The 17,362-nt window shown below is 33.8% G+C and overlaps 1 long non-coding RNA gene across 1 annotated transcript; it reads left to right on the top strand.

Moving 5' to 3' along the window:
* The first annotated feature begins 379 nt into the window (after nucleotides 1-379).
* Nucleotides 380-3,873, top strand: LOC126667316 (uncharacterized). The gene is made up of 4 exons (XR_007638147.2): nucleotides 380-1,510; nucleotides 1,613-1,699; nucleotides 3,025-3,097; nucleotides 3,500-3,873. It is a non-coding gene; the product is annotated as an uncharacterized LOC126667316 (long non-coding RNA).
* The last annotated feature ends 13,489 nt before the right edge of the window (nucleotides 3,874-17,362 follow it).

The raw sequence follows: 17,362 nt of genomic DNA, 5'->3' as shown, positions 1-17,362 counted from the left end.
ATTGGATTTCAGTACTGCTTTTCATCCTCAGACTGATGGTCAGTCTGAGAGGACTATTCAGACTTTGGAGGATATGCTCAGGATGTGTGTTCTAGATTTTCAGGGTAGCTGGGATACTCATTTGCCTTTGATTGAGTTTTCCTACAACAACAGTTACCACGCTAGTATCGAGATGGCACCTTATGAGGCTTTGTACGGGCGCAAGTGTCGATCTCCTATCTGTTGGGAGGAGGTTGGCGAGCGCAAGCTCTCGGGAGTAGAGATTATTCAGATTACCTCAGAAAAGGTACCATTGATCAAGCGGAGATTGGAGACAGCTTTTAGTCGGCATAAGAGTTATGCTAATCCGAAGAGAAAAGACATGGAGTTTCGGGTTGGAGATTTCGTGTTTCTTCGGGTTTCGCCTATGAAGGTCGTTGTGCGTTTCGGTGTTAAGGGGAAAGCACCGAGGTATGTTGGTCCGTATGAAATCATTGAGCGCATTGGAGCAGTGGCGTACAAGTTAGCATTGCCACCAGATATGTCGTTGGTTCACCCAGTGTTTCACATTTCCATGTTGAGGAAGTGTATTTCTGATCCTTCTCACGTGATAGTACCGCAGAGTGTTGAGATTGACCATGAGTTATCTTACGAGGAGCAGCCTGTAGAGATTGTTGATACACAGGTTCGTAAGTTACGGAACAAGGAGATTCTGATGGTCAAGGTTCTTTGGCGGAACCATTCTGTTGAGGAGTGCACGTGGGAGACCGAGTTGGATATGCGGAATGACTATCCTTTTTTTTTCCTTGAGGTACGAAAATTAATTGTTGTGTGAAATTTTTGTAAGATTTATTTGTGTTTGTGTTATCTTAAGTGCAATGTGTTTATTGTGTTAAATTCGAGGACGAATTTTTAATAATTTCGGGAGAATGTAATATCCCGTAAAATTTTCCGATAACATTTTAATAGTTTACGTAAATTAGACTCGTTTTGTGATTGGATTCGAAAATGGGTTAATTTTAATCCGGGTTTAAAAACGGATAAATTAAAGTCCGGGTTTTGAAAATATTTATTTAAAAAAAAAAAGGTTCGGGTTGAGTTTCGGTCCAACCAGAATTGGTTGGACCAGGTCTCGTTGAACCGAGACCCGGTCTCGTACGAGACCCGTTCTTTGTTAGCAGGTCTCGTACGAGACCTGCTAACGGGAATCAAGGGGGCAGTTTTGCCCCCTGATTTCTCGGAATTCCTTGCGTTTTAAAACCCGTTTTCTAAATCAAAAATCTTCACCACTCTACGCACAAACCCTAGCCGCTTTCCTCTCTCGTTTTCATTGAGAATCCATCTCTCAATCATCACTCAAACTCACACTGTCATCGGTAAGTTTTTAGTTTTAAATTTCAGTTTTGTTAAAAAACGACATCTCCGTTCATTACTGATTGCTCTCTCGTTTCTGAACCGAAATAGGTTCCGATTTCTTCCAGAGATAGAAGACTCGTGTATCTACAAATCCCAATTTTTGTTTCGTCAAACGGTACGTAAACAAACCCGTACCAATCGCCGCCGTTTTACCGTTTTCTGGAAATTTCTGTTTTAATTTTAATTCGACCCTTCTGAAATTTGATTCGTTTGGCAGCCGTTCGGAGGTCGAAATCAATTCCGTTTGTTTCCCGTGAAAGTAGACTCACGCATCTACGTTTCTACACCTTTCGTTCGTCAAACGGTACGTAAACGAACCCGTATCAATCGCCGCCGTCTTATTGAATTTCATTGATTATAAACTGTTTTTGTTTTGGAATTACTACTGCCATTCATCTTTTTGTTTCATTGATTGAGTTTGAGGTTTTAGGGCTGTTATAATTGGGCTTATCAGTTGGAATATGTTAATTGGTGTTTTGAGGGTTCGGTTTGAATTACTCTTCGTTGTTCTTGGTTTCGGCTTATGAGTTCTTGATTTTGTTAATCTTGTTTCAGTGGTTATCGGGTTCTTGCAATTGTTGGAGTTGATATTATATCTTGGGTAGTTTGAATTATAAAGAAATATGAAGTTTAATCATTAAGATTGTTTAAATTTGGTTTCTGCATTTCGTTTCTTTTCTCTGCATATTTTGGGTTGCTTATGTAGTTGCAAATGTAGAAGATGACTTGGTGGCAATAGATGATTGGCTTCTAGGATTTAGTTTTGGTTAAATGTTCTCTTAGGCCACAAGGTTATTTGATTCTAATTTATTTAATACTTTAAGTTACTTAATTAACTATTTTATATTGATTTTAAATATTAAATTATGAAATTGATTTCGACTTATTTATTTAGCGGTTTAAATATTATTATTTTATAAATTGAAATTTACTTTAGGCATTAATATTTTAATTTAAATTAATATTATATTTAGTATAGATTATATATATGATTTTATAAGTGACAATATTAAATGAGAATCGGGGATTTCAGTTAATTTAAAAGTTGTCAAAATAGTCATATTTATTTTTGGACCTAAAAATAATACTTGAGTTATTTAAAAATTAAATTAATAATTATAATTAATTGTTATTTAATTAGTAATTTGAGATCTTGGCTTTGCTGGCGAAAGTGATATTTTAATTTTATTTTGTTATTTAATTATTTGAGAGATTTGCCGGTAATAATTAATTACTTGGGGTTCAAGCTATTGAGTTCTATTTTAATGTCGATTAATATTTTATTAAATATTAAATTATAAACTGTGGTTTATAACTCTGGTTTTATGGTTGGGTTGGGTTAGACTTGGATCACCCGACATGTGGGATTAGTTTGGTAGTTTTAAGAAACTCGGCTACCCCACTATTTAAGGAAAGGATTTTATTTATTAATTAAATATTATTTAATTAATATTTTCGGGTGATTTTAAATATGAACCCAATAGGCTTGATTTAATTACGGTAATATAATTTATTCGAGATTATGTTTCTCTGTGATTTATCTGGTTATTTAATTGTGCTAGTCCTACGTGGTGTCTAGTGATCTTAGAGTTAGGGGTCGTACGGATATTAACCTATTTATTATTTTAGACCCGTCGACTGCTCGTGCTTCGGAGTCTACGCAGGGTTAGCTGTTTGCCAAGATCACGTGGATAAGCAAGCAGTGAGTTTGTAGTGCTATTTACCGCTTTATTAAGTACCGCAATTTATTTTAGTATTATAAATACTTTTGAACTGTTTTAAGCGATTATGGATCTGGATTGAAACGAGCTACTTGATAGGCTTTTATCGAGACTGTGTGCACCGGTAAGTACTCCGGGATCGGCAGACTAATGTCTTACTTACGCTGGTATAAATATATGACGAGGATTTGTTCCCGTCCACTCTGGGTTTATCGGTATGCTATGTCATACTTACGCTGGGATCATTTCAATACTGTTTTCCATAATCATATTATATTAGTATAAAAATGTTTTGATTTAAGGGTTTTAAACTTAATAAATGTAAATAGTATTGCGAACTCATCTTAGTATATTTGACCCCGTTGTTTTCCCAAATTTTCCAGGTTTATGATTTGAAAGCTGGTCCACTCCGATTCTTTTGATTCCTCGGAGGTTTTTATGTTATTAAACTAGTTTCTGTTTTCGAACTCTTAGACCGCAGTAGAACTAGTTTATTTATTTCATTTGATATTACACTTTGGAATTGTCGATATATTCGATTATTTATATTTGGCATGATTACTCTGGATGACGACATTGTTATATTTAAGGCATGCAGTGGAATATTTAAGATATTTAAGTTATTTATATTAGAACTGTAATATAAATTGCTAGACCTAGGTTGGAGTCTCGGTTGCCCCCGAGCAGTTTTCTGCAGGTTTAAATGCTTAATTGATTTCCGCAAGGCTTGCTACGGGTTTTGGTACAACCATACCCATACCCTAGCGCCGGTCACGATTCATGAAATTGGATCGTGACAGCACCGGTGGAAGATACGTCTCCTGGTCTCATTATTTATTAAGTGATAGTCGGGGATCGGTTATTGAGATACGTCTCACCGACACGACAATGGATTTAGAATTGTGGTTTAGAGTTTTATTGATAATCCATAATGAAAATGTTTTATTAAATGTTTTAAAGGTTTTTAAGTTAATAAATGTAAATGGTTGTATAAACTCTAATCAGTAAATCTAACCCAGTTGTTTTTCCAAATTTTCCAAGTTTATGATTTGAGCATTGGTTGATCTCCGTTTCTTCATTCTCGGAGGTTCTTTATTTTATTTTCAGAATAAAAGAGTCGAACTGTTTTAAACTCTTAGACCGCAGTAGTAGTATCAGATTATTTATGACTTAGTCTTATGCTTATTGTTTTAGACTATCATTTGTTGGTATAGGCTAACTATTATTTTATCAGCTTTGGCATGACTACACTAATAATTTGGTATTATATATTATTTGCCATGCCGTTGGAGTTTAAATTGAGATTAAGTATATTTTGAATATATGTTGCTTATATGTACTGCTAGACGAGGTTGGAGTCTCGGTTGCCTCGAGCATGTCGTTTTATGAAGGTACATAGTTGTTTCTAATATTTATCTGTTATCCGCAAGGCTTGCTACGGGTTTGGGTACGACCATACCCATACCCTAGCGCCGGTCATGATTCACAAAAATGGGTCGTGACAAACTTGGTATCAGAGCTTTGGTTTGAAACCAAGACCTTTTATTTGTTAAGTGTTAATTATTTTGGCATGTTAAGTGATTAAATTGTTTTAGGAACTACTGCGGAATTAGGATTCGAGTCTTGTCTTTGAAACGTCATCTTTTGTTTTCAAAACTTTCTGCCTACTCCTATAGGAATGTCGTGAGTTAGTCCTGTGAATTTATTTGCTTTATTGCTTATTATATGATTGTTTTCACTTGGGTGATTACTTGTTGGATGATTCGCCATGTTGTGATTATATGGTTAAATTTTTATTTGTATTAAAGATTTTTGTTTCATTCTTAGAAATGAATACCCGTACTCGTGCTGCGCTCAGCAAAATGATGAGGCTGATGACGCTATCTCTGTATCGTAACGTTTTAATCGTTTTGATTGGTTTGGTAACGTTTTAAGTATTTGGCTTATATCATTAAAAAGGTGAAATGTTTGCATTTATTTCGTAACGTTTGTAAACGTTTGGCTTAAATCGCTAAAAAGGTGAAACGTTTGGATTTGTTTCGTAACATTTTAGACGTTTGATTTGTTTCGTAACGTTACAAATGTTGGCTTAAATTGATAAAAAGGTGAAACGTTTAGATTTATTTCATAACGTTTGTAAATGTTTGACTTAAATCGCTAAGAAGGTGAAACTTTAGGATTTGTTACTTAACGTTTTAAATGTTTGGATTGGTTTCGTAACGTTTGAAACGTTTTGCTTAAATTGATAAAAAGGAGAAACGTTTGAATTTGTTTCCTAAGATTTGTAAATGTTTGGCTTAAATCGCTAAAAAGGGGAAACGTTTGGATTTGTTTTGTAATATTTTAAACGTTTGGATTGGTTTCATAACGTTATAAATGTTTTGCTTAAATCGCTAAAAAGGTAAAACATTTTGATTTGTTTCGTAACATTGATAAACCTTTTGCTTAATTCACTTAAAAGATGAAACGTTTAGATTTGTTTCGTATCGTTTTAAACGTTTGGATTGGATTCATAACTGTCACGACCCATTTTCATGAATCGCGACCGGCGCTAGGGTATGGGTAATGTAGTACCAAAACCCGTAGCTAGCCTTTCATTTAACATATAAACACTTTAACATGCAGAAAACCAATGCTCGGGGGCAACCGAGACTTCAGCCTAAATCTAGCAGTTATAATATTCAACAATTAAAATAACATGCTTTCCAATAATAATATTAATTCGGCTTAACATAAATAATTCTGAATAATCGTTTAACATGCCAGAGCAGTAAATAACCAGTCAGACCAATCTGACAAAACTAGAATAATAATAAAGACGTCTAGTTACTACTATTGCTAAGAATAAAACAGTTTTACAGTTTATTAAAAATAAATGAAACCTCCGATGAAAAAGTAAATGCGGAGATCACCAGACTCTCTCATATCATAACCCTGGGAAAATTGGAAAAACAACAGGGTCAGCTATACTGAGATGAGTTTATACCACTATCTACATTTATTAAGTGGAAAACCTTTAAAACCGTTTAAAATATTTAATAATGATATTACGAATAATAGTTAGAACCCTAATCCACAATTCTAAATAATAAACATAATCCAATAGGTCTGGTCCCGAGAGCTGAGCTACACCGAGTTACCACTGACCACACTTATACCAGAGTCCCGAGAGCTGAGCTACACCGAGTTACTCTACCTGGTCCCGAGAGCTATGCTCACACCGAGTTACCACCTTTCCATATATAACTTACCCAAATCAATACCGGTGCGCACGCAGTCCTAATGATGCCCATTAGGTAGCATGTTCCAACTAAGAGCCATAATATAGAAACAGTTCGAAATATACGTACAGTTTATATATTTAATATTAAAATAACAATTTACTTAATAAAGCGGTAAATAGTAAGTACAAACTCACTGCTTGCTAATCCACGTGAATACCGGCAAGCAACTAATCCTGGTTCGCCTCTGAATCACGAACAGTAGACGGGTCTAGACAAATAAAATAATTATTAAAACAGACCCTAACTCTAGAGAGTACTAGACACCACATAGGACTAGCACAAATAACACGTTGGGAATAAACAATCCAAAGCAACACAAATATACCCAATATGTAATAAAGTCCAGTTAATATAAGTTTATTGAGTTCTCGCTTAAAATCCAATTTATAAATATTATTTAATAATCTTTAAATAATAATTAATTTTCCAAATAGTGGGTTAGCCGAGTTATCATTAACTACCAAGCTAACCTCACTTGTCGGGTGACCCAAGTCTAACCCGACTCAAAACGTTTATCAAATATAAACCCGAGTTTATATTTATAAAATAATTCCATAAAATAATAAACCATTTTAAAAGCGGAACTCAATAACTTCAATTTCAAGTAACCCAAGATACAACCCAAAAACTTAATTAAATAAATCTTATAAAAGTTTAGGGACTAAATTGTACTTTAGCCAATTAGGGACTAAACTGCACTTTTTCCAATTAGGGACTAAATTGTACTTTAGACAATTTGATATTTAAAATCAAATTTAATTGCTTTTATTTATATTTAAATCAAAATATAAAATAACCAACCAACGATCCACTTAATTAAGTTATAAAATAAGTTTAGGGGCTAAATTGTAATTTAGCCAATTTCATGCAAAATTGATATTCTTAATGAAATAGAATTACCCGAGTAATTTTATTAACTAATTTATAATTAATTATCGTTTTTAATATTTAATTTGTAAATGAAAATAAAATCCAATTTATTAGTTAAAGTTAACTTTAAAGATCCACTTGATTTAACCAAAAAATTTAGATGACCAATAAGAACATTTAACCACCATCTTCAATTTAAAAAACACATTCCCCGCCCAAGCCTAAGGATTCACAAAGCAAAATTCCATCTTAGCTACTGTATAACCCTTAACTTGGATTCAACTCTCAAAACTTATCAATTGATCAAGCTACACAATCAACCTAAGTCATTAAATATAATCTAACAATAAACTCCAAACAATATCCATATAACAGTAACAAACAAACAAGGAATAGAATTCATGGTATCCGGAAACATTGATTTACAGAGGTACGAAACCGAAACGGACGCTTCAATTGATGAACAACTAACATCCCAAGAGATTCATAACCATAAATCAAGTAAAATCATGGCCATATAGGTAAGGGAAATTCGGCAGCAACAATATACATTAGAAACAGGTTATACAAAGTTTCAAAACGGTGAACCGTACGGCGATTGAAACGAGATCGATCACGTACCGTTTTGCGAAGTCGAGATGGGGAAACGTAGATACGCGAGTCTAGAATCTCTGGGATCAAACAGAATCAATTTTGATCTAGAAACGAATACAAACGAATCAATTAACGAAGTTTCTCTTTAAGCCCAAATCTGAAATTAAAGTTTAGGAAAACTTACCAATGGATAGCTGAGTTTGGAGGAGGATTTGGGAGTGAATTTCTTAGAGGAAAACGAAGTAGATGGTTGCTAGGGTTTGCTGGATTTGTAGTGAATGAATTTGGTTTTAAAGATTGATATATAAGGGAGGAAAATCATTTGAGATTCGCTGCAATTTCGCGAGTAATGAACGGCTCAATTGGCATGGTTCATTTCTCGAACGAGAACGGCCAAATGGCCTTGTTCTCGTTCGAGAATGCGTGGTCTCGTACGAGACCAGGCACTGAACGAGGTTCCCGTTCGAGAATTCTTGAATTCTCGAACGGGAACAAACGTGATTCTCAGGTCTCGTTTGAGACCTGAGTCACACGGCAGTGGTTCAACCAATTGGTTGAACCACGAGTCCAAAGGTGAATTCCTTTTTTTTTTGAAACCGAACCTAAAATGAATCGAACCATGAACTATTTACAAAACTTAAAATCCTCCTCAAAACACACCCGGAACCACGTCAGAAATTACAAAAATAAAATCTAAAATTTTACGGGATATTACAATAACGTTTTAAATGTTTGCTTAAATCCTTAAAAAGGGGAAACGTTTGGATTTGTTTCGTAACGTTTGTAAACGTTTGACTTAAATCGCTAAAAAGGTGTAACGTTTGGATTTTTTTCGTAACGTTTCAATCGTTTGGATTGGTCTCATAACTTTTAAAATGTTTGGCTTAAATCGCTAAAAAGGGGAAACGTTTGGATTTGTTTCGTAACGTTTTAAATATTTAGATTGGTTTCGTAACGTTTTAAACATTTGGCATAAATCGCTAAAAATGTGAAACGTTTTGATTTATTTCGTAACATTGTAAACGTTTGGCTTAAATCGCTAAAAAGGTGAAACATTTGGATTTGTTTCGTAACGTTTTAAACGTGTGGATTGGTTTCGTAATGTTTTAAACGTTTGGCTTAAATCAATAAAAAGGTGAAATGTTTCGATTTGTTTCGTAACGTTTGTAAATGTCTGGCTTAAATCACTAAAAAGGTGAAATGTTTGGATTTGTTTCATAATGTTTTAAACGCTTGGATTGGTTTCATAACATTTTAAACGTTTCGCTTAAATTGCTAAAAAGAAGAAACATTTAGATTTATTTCGTAACGTTTGTAAACGTTTGGCTTAAATCACTAAAAAGGTGAAACGTTTGGATTTGCTTCGTTACATTTTAAATGTTTGAATTGGTTTCATAGGTTTTAAACGTTTGGCTTAAATCACTAAAAAGGTGAAACATTTAAATTTGTTTCGTAATGTTTCCAAACTTTTGGCATAAATCACTAAAAACGTGAAACGTTTGGATTTTTTTCGTAATATTTGTGAACGTTTGGCTTAAATTCCTAAAAAGGTGATTCATGTGGATTTGTTTCGCAACGTTTTAAACGTTTGAATTTGTTTCGTAACGTTTTAAACGTTTGGATTAGTTTCGTACGTTTTAAGCGTTTCGCTTAAATCGCTAAAAAGGTCAAACGTTTGGATTTGTTTCGTAACTTCTCTAAACGTTTGGCTTAAATAGCTAAAAAGATGAAACATTTGGATTTGTTTTGTATCGTTGTAAACATTTGGCTTAAATCGCTAAAAAGGTGAAACGTGTGGATTTGTATCGTAACATTTAAACGTTTGGATTGGTTTTGTAACATTTTAAACGTTTGGCTTAAATTGATAAAAAGGTGAAACGTTTAGATTTTTTCGTAACGTTTGTAAATATTTGGCTTAAATCCCTAAAAAGATGAAACGTATGGATTGGTTTCGTAATGTTTTTAAACGTTTGGTTTAAATTGCTAAAAAGGTGAAACGCTTGGATTTGTTTCGTAACGTTTTAAAGGTTTGGATTGGTCTCGTAGTGTTTTAAACGTTTGGCTTAAATCGCTAAAAAAAGGGAAACATTTGGATTTGTTTCGTAATGTTTGTAAATGTTTGGCTTAAATCGCTAAAAAGGTGAAACGTGTGGATTTGTTTCGTAACATTTTAAATGTTTAGATTGGTTTTGTAACGTTTTCAACATTTGTATTAAATAGATAAATAGGTGAAACGTTTGTATTTGTTTTGTAATGTTTGTATATATTTGGCACAAATCTCTAAAAAGGTAAAACGTTTGGATTTTTTCGTAACGTTTTAAACATTTGAATTAGTTTCGTAACGTTTTGAATGTTTGGCTTAAATGGCTAAAAAGATGAAATGTTTGGATTTGTTTTGTAACGTTTGTAAACGTTTGGCTTAAATCGCTAAAAAGGTGAAACTTTTGGATTTGTTTCATAACGTTTTAAACATTTCGATTGTTTTCGTAACGTTTTAAACGTTTAGCTTAAATCCCGAAAAAGGTGAAACGTTTGGATTTGTTTCGAAATCTTTTAATCGTTTGGCTTAGATCGTTAAAAATGCGAAAAGTTTGGATTTGTTTCGTAACGTTTTAAACGTTTGGCTTTAATCTCTAAAAAGGTGAAACGTTATGATTTGTTTCGTAACGTTATAAACGTTTGGCTTAAATCGCTAAAACGTAAACCGTTTGGATTTGTTTTATAACGTTTGTAAACGTCTGACTTAATTCACTAAAAATGTGAAACGTTTGAATTTGTTTCGCAACGTTTAGAAACGTTTGGCTTAAATCGCTAAAAAGGTGAAACATTTGGATTTGTTTCGTAACATTTTATTTTGGACTGGTTTCTTAACGTTTTGAACATTTTTCTTAAACTGATAAAAAGGTGAATCGTTTAGATTTGTTTTTAACACTTGCAAATATTTGGCTTAAATCGCAAAAAAGGTAAAACGTTTGGATTTGTTTTGTAACGTTATAAATGTTTGGATTAGTTTCGCAACGTTTTAAATGCTTGGCTTAAATCACTAAAAAGGTGAAATGTTTGGATATATTTCGTAATGTTATAAACGTTTGGATTAGTTTCGTAATTTTTGTAAATATTTGGCTTAAATAACTAAAAAGGTGAAACATTTGGATTTTTTTCATAACGTTTTAAACATTTGGCTTAAATCGCTAAAAAGGTGAAATGTTTGAATTTGTTTCGAAATGTTTAAACGTTTGGGTTAAATCGCTAAAATGGTGAAACTTTAAAATTTGTTTTCTAACGTTTTAAACTTTCGCATTGGTTTCGTAATGTTTTAAACGTTTGGCCTAAATCGCAAAAAAAGGTTTGGTAAAAGTTTGGCTTAATAGCTAAAAAAAAGTGAAATGTTTGGATATGTTTCGTAATGTTTTAAACGTTTGGATTAGTTTCGTGACGTTTTAAATGTTTGGCTTAAATCGCTAAAAAGGTGAAACGTTTGGATTTGTTTCGTAATGTTTGTAAACGTTTGGCTTCAATCGCTAAAAAGGTGATACATGTGGATTTGTTTCGTAACATTAAACGTTTGGAATGTTATCGTAACGTTTTAAACGTTTGGCTTAAATTTATAAATCGCTAAAAAGGTGAAACGTTTGGATTTATGTCGTAACATTTGTAAACATTTGGCTTAAATCGAAAAAACGTTAAACGTTTGGATTTATTTTGTAACGTTATAAATGTTTGGACTGGTTTTGCAATGTTTTAAATGTTTGGCATAAATCCTAAAAAGGGGAAATATTTGGATTTGTATCGTAACTTTTGTAAACGTTTGGCTTAAATTGCTAAAAAGGTTAAATATTTGGATTTGCTTTGTAACGTTTGAAACGTTTGGATTGTTTTCATAATGTTTTATACGTTTGTCTTAAGGGTTAAATGCAAATTTATACACCAACTTTGACCTAATTTGCAATTACAACATAAACTTTTAAACTTGGCAATGTCAGTAATGAACTTTACCCTTTTGGCAAATCGATTCACCGATTATTTTCCAGGACAATTTTGCTGAGTTGGAAGCCGGAAAGAACACGTATACTGACACAATGGATTTCAGTATTTGCCACGTTTGCAAATGAAATCACAAACTTTAGCGTAATTTGCAATTGCAACACTAATTTTAAAGTTTTAACAAAAACAAGCATCAATTTTTATTTTTTGGCAAATTGAAACACCGTTTATTGTCTAACTTGTCAGCCTACGTGGCAATTCCGACTTCCAACTCAGCTGAAATGTCCCGGAAGAATATCGATGTATCGATTTGCCAAAAGTGCAAAGTTCATTACCGACATTGCCAAGTTTAAAAGTTTATGTTGTAATTGCAAATTAGGTCAAAGTTGGTGTATGAATTTGCATTTAACCCTTTTCTTAAATCGCTAAAAAAGTGAAACATTTGGTTTTTTTCGTAACGTTTGTAAACGTTTGGCTTAAATCGCTAAAAAGGTGGAATGTTAGGATTCATTTCGTAACGTTTTAAACGTTTGGCTTAAATCACTAAAAAGGGAAATAATTTGGATTTATTTCGCAACGTTTTAAACATTTGGATTGGTTTTGTAACATTTCAAACGTTTGTCTTAAATCGTTTAAAAGGTGAAACATTTGGATTTGTTTCGTAACATTTGTAAACGTTTGGATTGGTTTCGTAACGGTTATAACGTTTGGCTTAAATCACAAAAAAGGTGGAACATTTTGATTTGTTTCATATCGTTTGTAAATGTTTGACTTAAATAGCTAAAAAGGTGAAACGTTTGGATTTGTTTCGCAACGTTTTAAACGTTTGGATTTGTTTCTTAACGTTTTAAACATTTAGATTTGTTTCGTAACGCTTTAAACCTTTGGATTAAATCGCTAAAAAGGTGAAACGTTTGGATTTGTTTCGTAACATTTGGCTTATATTGCTAAAAAGGTGAAGCCAAACATTACAAAACAAATCCAAACGTTTCACCTTTTAGCGATTTAAGCCAAACCTTTAAAACGTTACGAAACCAATCCAAACGTTTAAAACGTTATGAAACAAATCTAAATGTTTCACCTTTTTAACGATTTAAGCCAAATGTTTACAACCGTTATTAAACAAATCCAAACATTTCACCTTTTTAGCAATTTAAGTCAAACGTTTACAAATGTAACAAAACAAATCCAAACGTTTCACCTTTTTAACAATTTAAGCCAAATGTTTGAAACTTTACGAAACTTATCCAAACGTTTAAAACGTTACGAAATAAATCCAAATGATTCCCTTTTTAGCGATTTAAGCCAAACATTTAAAACGTTAAGAAAGAAATCCTAACATTCCACCTTTTTAGTGATTTAAGCCAAACGTTTACAAACGTTGCAAGACAAATCCAAACGTTTCACTTTTTAGCCATTTAAGCCAAACGTTTAAAAAGTTACGAAAAACAATCCAAAATTTTAAGACATTAGAAAACAAATCCAAACGTTTCACCTTTTTAGCGATTTAAGCCAAATGTTACGAAACAATCCAAATGTTTCACCTTTTTTGAGATATAAGCCAAATGTTTAAAACGTTACGAAACAAATCCAAACGGTTCCCCTTTTTAGCGATTTAAGCCAAACGTTTACAAACATTACGAAAAAAATCCAAATGTTCCAACTTTTCAGCGATTTAAGCCAAACGTTTAAAATGTTACGAAACAAATCCAAACGTTTCATCTTTCTAACAATTTAAGCCAAAATTTTGAAACGTTATGAAACCAATCCAAACGTTTAAAACGATACGAAACAAATCCAAACATTTCCCCTTTTTAGCGATTTAAGCCAAATGTTTAAAATGTTACGAAACAAATCCTATTGTTTCACCTTTTTAGCTATTTAAGCCAAACGTTTACAAACTTTACGAAATTGTCACGACCCAAAATATTGAGCCGCAACCGGCGCTAGGGAACGGGAGTGGTAGCTCCGGAACCCGTAGCAAGCCTAAAATCATAATAAATTTTTCGCAAATATAATATCAAATAAAAAATATCAAACAACGGAAGCAAATATACATCTGTCACATATAATCATACGTTTACACTAACTGTTTCAAAACCTCGCGGGCTCTAGTTACCGTACCCTGTACGAACTGGCCTCGCGGTACTATATACATCAGTTAGTGTTTCAAACATCTCACCGGCATCTGGGGCCGTGGATCATATACTAAACACATAGCCTATCAAAATGCATATAAAACAATAACAGCAGTTAATATATACAATCAAAATGAACTGCTGTCTAGGTTACTATACTATCAACGAAGGACCACTACTGCAGCTTTCACAGAAGTCAGAAACTAACATATACAGCTGACTTCTGGACTTCAAAATTGGTCTCTAGCTAAGTCCCCAAGCTAAGCACCTGTATGGCATCAAAGGTGAGGGGCAGTATTTGGGAAAATACTGAGTGAGTGTGCATTTACTAACGGTATTATCATAAAAACATAGCATCGCATTTCAAGAAATAATAATATAAAACATATAAACATGTATTTGATCCGTACGAAACTAATATCCTAGCATGCGACACATTTCTCGAATAATCATTATCATTTAACCCAATCGTAAATATCAATCGCGAGTCTAACTCGCTAGTGGCCCAGCCACTAGATACGGGGACTCTAGACTACACCGTAGCCGAGTACTCACTAGTATCAAAAACCCAATCGTAAATATCAATCGCGAGTCTAACTCGCTGGTGGCCCAGCCACATAAATTTCATAATCATCATCAGCTCCCAGCTGTGTCAAATCATTTCTCAAATGCAAAATATACTAGACTGACTCGATACTGGTGATGATACAGCCTATTGACACCCAATAGGTAGCTAGTTTCTTCGGATCGCATACTAGTTCTCGTATATGTAACTTACATAAACATATAACATTCAATCAACTATATATAATGCGATGCGTGAAACAGTATATATATATATTTATATAAAATAACTTTAATATATAATACACAAAAGTAAAATGCAACTCACAGTGACCGCTATCCACTCTACAACAAGATCGATATGGTAATATGCCCGTACTAGTACACCTCTAGTGCCCTCACTGCCTGGTCGTACGTCTGATACATATTAATTAACGTTTAATAGTCAGACGCAATTCAAATGTTTATAAGTATAATACTTTCATAATTTAAGTATTGGTTTCATTCTAGTGTTATTCACGTATCCAGAAATTCTTAGTCGTATCCACGACTTATCGAATACTATTCCTTGTATTCGAGAATAATATAATTTCCTTTACGTTTTTCATTATCGTTACTCGCGTAAAACGTCGAGCTAAGTCTCACTTTTTGACTTATCTAGGTCTTTAATTATTATTAGGGTTTAATATTCAAAATATTGAAATCTTGTTTCTTTTTGGCTAAAAGTCCACTTTGGTCCCTCGGCTAAAAGTCCATTTTAGTCCTATACGGAAACCGTCGTGCGAGCGGTGCACGGCTCGGCTATGCGCACGCATTGACTGGGCTATGCGGGCGCATAGCTTGGCTATGCGCTCGCATAGCCTTGCTTGGCTATGCGGGCGCATAGCTGGGCTATGCGCCCGCATAGCCGAGGCTACTATGCGGGCGCATAGCCTGGCTATGCGGGCGCATAGCCTGGCTATGCGCTCGCATAGCTTCTGCTATGCGGGCGCATAGCTGCCGCTATGCACGGCCCCGTAAACTCTGTTTTCGGGCCGTTCCGCCAAACCCCGACCTACTACATATATCAAAAACTTCATATCACACCAAACCCATCATTTCATTTTCACCAAAACGCTCAAACCGAGCCAAAATCATCAATTTTCAATTATAAACTAAAACAGCCCACAAAACCCGAATTTGGCACCAATTCTCGAAATCTTACCTTGATTTGAAGCTAGAGATCGATAAAGCTTTCAATTCCGAAGAGATCGACGCAAAAATCGCTTGAATCGGACGTCGAACGAAGAAACCGTAAAGAAACGAAGTTAATCGATGGAAAACGAAGCTTCTGGATCCTCACTCTCTGATGCCTTCCTTCATTCAAATGATAATCCTTATATTAAATGGCTAAAAGTCTGTTTTGGTCCTTTCTTCCTTTCCTTGTTACAATTTATCTTTCTTACAATTTAATCCATAGCTAAATCGATAAACTCTTTTATTACGACTTATACGTATTATTTATATCCGATAAATAATACAATGCTCGATATTAACACTTTCCCGTCAAAATCCAATATTTCTATTTTCGATACAAAGTGGCTAAATTACCACTTTGGTCCCTGTACTTATTTTTGGACTTTTCTTGCCATTTTTCCTTTTAATTCCAATTCTAACTTTAGAATTGAAATATAATATAAATTTTCTCCGCAATAATCTTTTCTAAAACCGACCTGCTAAAACTTATTTATCGGAAAACTTTCCGATAATGCCACTCTGACGAATCCAAACTGGACACGTGGTCCAATTAGATAATTTAAAAAATTTGGGGTATTACATTCTTCCCCCTTATAAAAATTCGTCCTCGAATTTTCATAAATCTTGTTGAGATCTTAACTTATCCTTATTGCCTCCTTAGCGTCCATTAATACATATTAGTTGTATCTTTTCTTGTACTTTAACTTTTATTTCTCTTCTCATAACTTTCTGTCTTTGTATAGTTGCTTGCCATCACATCGTCGAGAATTCTCTTACTGGTACCTTCGCCTTATCTATTATCTTTCCCGAAACAATATGATCCTTGGACGTATTCTTGATATTGTAGTCCTTGCATCATTGCTACCTAGTTGTCGCTAATCACAATTTAATGTTCTCTCGTTTCCTCATTTCATTCTTAGTAGCTATAGGTTGCTACTAGTCTTCTTTCTACGTAAATGGTCACGACGCGCCATTTCCATCCTTACTGACATACTTACTTTGTTCATATTACTATGAATATCTTGTCTCGCAATCACAACCTGCAGTTATGATCTTTATTATCATCTGTAATTATCACTGTCCTTTCTTACTGGTCCTTGTCATTTCTTACTCCTTTCTATCATTATCTGACATCTCATTTCGCATTATTAATCTTTCTCGACTTGCATTATTTTAAATATTTTCACTTTCTCTTAACGTAGCTAAACTTGATACATTTATCACTATCTTCCATTTCTCTTTCATTTGCTCCTCTAATCTATTATGAACTTCACGTCGTTTTGTCGGTCATGATTCTTCATCCCTTACCATTGTCTTAAACGTTTTATTTTACGTTACTTTTAGTCGTATGACTTGTACAGTTGCCTTTTAGTACAACTCATATTCTTATTCTGTTCTCTTCTCTTTAGTTGCTCCTTTGAGGTTCGCCTCGAATCTTCTATTGACTTATCTTTAACCTTTAATTAACTTCATCTTTAACTTTCATCCTTAATATACTCAGTAGATCCTTAATAACTTAATTTCTTTATACTAACACCACCTCTCATTCGTATATCATCGCGACTCCTTAGATACA

Source organism: Mercurialis annua, linkage group LG2, assembly GCF_937616625.2.
Source record: "Mercurialis annua linkage group LG2, ddMerAnnu1.2, whole genome shotgun sequence".
NCBI classification, from domain to species: Eukaryota; Viridiplantae; Streptophyta; class Magnoliopsida; order Malpighiales; family Euphorbiaceae; genus Mercurialis; species Mercurialis annua.
The sequence above is the reverse complement of the archived record's forward strand: the minus strand, read 5'-3'. Positions and strand labels throughout refer to the sequence as shown.